Source organism: Oncorhynchus clarkii, chromosome 20, assembly GCF_045791955.1.
Source record: "Oncorhynchus clarkii lewisi isolate Uvic-CL-2024 chromosome 20, UVic_Ocla_1.0, whole genome shotgun sequence".
Lineage (NCBI taxonomy): Eukaryota > Metazoa > Chordata > Actinopteri > Salmoniformes > Salmonidae > Oncorhynchus > Oncorhynchus clarkii.
The window spans coordinates 85,921,473-85,926,480 of record NC_092166.1 but is presented as its reverse complement, the minus strand read 5'-3'; positions in this window follow the sequence as shown (position 1 = coordinate 85,926,480).

Sequence of the window (5,008 nt, the reverse complement as noted above, 5' to 3'; positions counted from 1 at the left end):
ACAGAGGCCAAGGATTACCTAACGGAGGCCAAGGATTACCTAACAGAGGCCAAGGATTACCTGGCAGCATCTTGGGAGTTGTTTAAGGGGTTGACTATAGGAGACATTTGTGCTGTGGAGAGTTGAGCGTCACTGTTGTGAGGTTGTATCACTTGGATGTCATCACCATGTTGTGTCACTGCTCAAAGTAGAGTACACAGTATTCTTACAAGAGAAAAGTCACTAGACTTTGACTTTGACCTTGACTTAGACGCCATGTGTGCAATTCCCAGATGCGGCGCATCTGGCCGGGTGGTCTGCCATGGGCTGTTTCATTTAGTATTCGTTGGGGTCGGCTTGGGATGTGATTATATTTACCCATAGTATGTTGTACCGAAGTTGAGTGACTGAAAGGGGACGTATAACTTTATGACTATAACTACTGTTCCTTAAAGGAGGGAAACAACACCTGTCTGGCCCCGCGCCGCACATTCCTGGGCTCGGTGAATAGCAGTATTAAACTGAGGGAATGAATCCGACTCTTATCAGCTGTGGAAGTCAGGGCTTCCAGCGAGGGGCAGATTTCATTGACCTTGTCAGACGTGATTGTAAATCCTTCAACTGAAGTCGCGAGTCTGTTGTACCTCATTTCCATCCTTTAGGGAACGGTAATTATAGTCATAACTTTTCTTGACTGTGTCCAGTATGCTAATAATCTCCGGTATCAACATGGTGTGGCCAATGTCCCAGCGTCCCTTGCTTTCCTTTTCTCCCCTCCCACCTGTTCTTCCTCCTGCCCCAGCCACTTCACCCCTCTCTCGTTCTCTTTGTTTCTCCTCAGATCCCTCTTATTGTGACTTCCTTTTCTTTCCCCTCATCCCCTCATCTTGCCTTCTATTGTCCTCCACTCTTCGAACTCTCTAGTTTCCATAGAAACAGAAACAGTTCAATGTACAAGAGGACCCGCTGCCACTTTCCCCTTTTCTTTACACTCACCGTTTTCTTGTTTTCCCTTTTCACCCTCCCTCGTTTTATTTTTTCTGAGTCCCCTTTCTTCTTTTGCAGGAGTTGTTAGCCCAGCACATGCATCAGATCAGGAGATATTGTATCGTGGCCAAGACAAGCAAAGCTCCTTTCTGTCCCTGACATGTAATTAATGTTAATCCTTTCATCTCCTGCTTGTAGTGCAGACCCCTAGTCTTGCAGTTACAGGGATGAGAGAGAGAGAGAGAGAGAGAGAGAGAGAGAGAGAGAGAGAGAGAGAGAGAGAGAGAAAGAAAGCTGGAAAGAGTGAAAAGACGACCTCCTGCATTTTTCAGTATGTTTTTACAAAAAGATAGATTTAGAGTTCAATAAACTTGGATTTTTCTGTAAGGACATACAGAATACTACCCTACACAAAATAACCTTCACTCCAAATCAAAACTCCAAACCTACAACCTGATTTCAGACAAAACAACGTGGAAGGATTCCTACTACCAAAGATTCTTATTTCCAAGATAAACAGCAAAAGATCTGGCAAACAAACAACAGAAACCTGAAAACACCATCCAACCTGGAACCTGAAAACACCATCCAACCTGGAACCTGAAAACACCATCCAACCTGGAACCTGAAAACACAATTCAACCGGGAACCTGAAAACACCATCCAACCTGGAACCTGAAAACACCATTCAACCTGGAACCTGAAAACACCATTCAACCTGGAACCTGAAAACACCATCCAACCTGGAACCTGAAAACACCATCCAACCTGGAACCTGAAAACACCATTCAACCTGGAACCTGAAAACACCATTCAACCTGGAACCTGAAAACACCATTCAACCTGGAACCTGAAAACACCATTCAACCTGGAACCTGAAAACACCATCCAACCTGGAACCTGAAAACACCATTCAACCTGGAACCTGAAAACACCATCCAACCTGGAACCTGAAAACACCATTCAACCTGGAACCTGAAAACACCATCCAACCTGGAACCTGAAAACACCATCCAACCTGGAACCTGAAAACACCATCCAACCTGGAACCTGAAAACACCATTCAACCTGGAACCTGAAAACACCATCCAACCTGGAACCTGAAAACACCATCCAACCTGGAACCTGAAAACACCATCCAACCTGGAACCTGAAAACACAATTCAACCTGGAACCTGAAAACACCATCCAACCTGGAACCTGAAAACACCATCCAACCTGGAACCTGAAAACACCATTCAATCTGGAACCTGAAAACACAATCCAACCTGGAACCTGAAAACACCATTCAATCTGGAACCTGAAAACACCATCCAACCTGGAACCTGAAAACACCATCCAACCTGGAACCTGAAAACACAATTCAACCTGGAACCTGAAAACACCATCCAACCTGGAACCTGAAAACACCATCCAACCTGGAACCTGAAAACACCATCCAACCTGGAACTGAGAGAGTAATATTTTGTTTGAAGATATTTTTAGAGCCAAGAAAAAAAAAATACAATCATATGTTTAACTTTATAAGCACTGAATGTTAAGTTAAGGCTACCAAGCTGGCTAGGACAGAACAAATCTGACTGCAACTTCAATTAGCACTGAGGTGTGAAGTGAGAGGTGTCAAAGCCCTTGAGCCCAACAATAGCAGGAGAGTGTCACAGCCTACCCCACCCAAATGCCGAGGCCTTTGAAGTCCCAGAGGTCATTACAATACAGTACCACCTGGATGTAAAAAATGAGAAGGCACAAAAAGAGTACAAAATAAGCTTCTTATGGAAAATCAAGAGACACTTTTTGCTGACTATTATAAAAATGGGAACACAAGCAACTTAATCTTGCACACAGACCATCCCCTGGCATGGCACAGTGCTATATTAACACACTACCCCTCTGTCAAGCGATAGGTGGAGGGTCAGGATAGTAGACAATGAGGACACTGAATCAGCCAATGTCAACCTGTACAAGTCTGGAACAATAACGGTGCAGGGCAACACCAAACAGTTTCAGCTTGACTTTCACATAATCATATGAGAAACCTCAGCAGGATAAGCTCTCTCTAGAGAAAGATAACCCGCCCGCGAGCTCTTCATTATACAACCACACAGATGAGCAACCCCAAGCGTCAAAACTCAACCTCCCAGCAGAGAGTACTACTCCCTCTGCTACGTATACTCCCTCTCCGGCCTCTAGATCATCAGGCTGCTGATTATCCTGCACACCTGTCACCATCGTCAATCTCACCAGTGCCTCATGACTCTCACCTGGATTCCATCACCTCCTTGATTATCTTCCCTATATCTGTCACTCCCCTTGGTTCTTTCCTCAGGTGTTATTGACCCTATTATTTTATTAAAGCACTCACTTCCTGATTTTTCTTCCTGACTCTCAGCATCATTGAAATGAAGGTCATTAAATTCACCCAGCTGGAGGTAAGTCAGGTGGAGCTGGAACAGCAGGTGAACACACTCCAGTGTTCACAATTGTCCAGTTCAACAACACCCCCTCAACCAGACCTGGAGAGCTGGAGGTGGAGAGAGACATATCTGCACTCTGGACTGTGGTGAGACAACATCAACAGGAGAAAGAGCAGGAGAAGAACATAGCACTAGAGGAGAAGGTGAGAATGATGGTGTGACAGAGAACATTCTATTAGAGAGCTGGCCACCCCAGACCCTGAACATAGCCCCGACATCACAGCAGCACAGACAAATGAAGAACCCCAAGCCCACCCCGTCTGAGCACCCCCTTTGTCAGCCACCCTGATAACCCTCCTGACAACCCCCTCCTCCCCCGAGTCTACACCTTCACTATTGTGATTCACTAAAACAATACAGAAATACACTACAGAAAATGAAGGAACAGCACGTCAGAAATCAGCTCAAAGTAATTGAAGAATCCATAGACTCAAATCACTTTTGGGAAAATTAGAAAACACTAAACAAACAACAACACGAAGAGTTATATATCCAAAATGGAGATGTATGGCTAAGCCACTTCTCAAATCTTTTTGTCCATATAACAAAGAACAAACAGCAAAAACATATACCTTATAAAATACAAATCTTAGAATCAAATATTAAAGACCTCCAGAACCCACTGGATTCTCCAATTACATTGAATGAACTACAGGACAAAATACAAACCCTCCAACCCAAAAAGGCCTGTGGTGTTGATGGTATCCTCAATGAAATGATCAAATATACAGACAACAAATTCCAATTGACTATACTTTTTTATTTTTTTATTTCACCTTTATTTTACCATGTAGGCCAGTTGAGAACAAGTTCTCATTTACAACTGCGACCTGGCCAAGATAAAGTACAGCAGTGTGACACAGACAACAACACTCCAAGTTACACATGTAGTAAACAATAAACAAACCAATAACACAATAAACAAATCAATGACACAGTAGAAAAAAGAACACTATACAGTGTGTGCAAATGGCATGAGGAGGTAAGGCAATAAATAGGCCACAGGAGCGAATAGTTACAATTTAGCAGATTAACACTGGAGTGATACATGTATCCGCTATGGGTCGGCGGTCAAACAGTACTGTCTTTTATCGATGGCGGTTATGACATTTAGTACCTTGAGCGAGGCTGAGGTGCACTCATGACCAGCTCTGAAACCAGATTGCATAGAGGAGAACGTACGGTGGGATTCGAAATGGTCGGTGATCTGTTCATCATTCTTTGCTTTTGAAGACTTTAGAAAGGCAGGGCAGGATGGATATAGGTCTGTAACAGATTGGGTCTAGAGGCTGGGCAGGGCAGGGCAGGATGGATATAGGTCTGTAACAGATTGGGTCTAGGGTGTCACCCCTTTTGAAGAGGGGGATGAACATGGAAGCTTTTCAATCTTTAGGGATCTCGGACGATACGAAAGAGAGGTTGAAAGGGCTGGTAATAGGGGTTGCAACAATGGCGGTGGATAGTTTTAGAAAGAGAGGGTCCAGATTGTCTAGCCCAGCTGATTTGTAGGGGTCCAGGTTTTGCAGCTCTTTCAGAACATCTGCTGCCTGGATTTGGGTGAAGGAGAA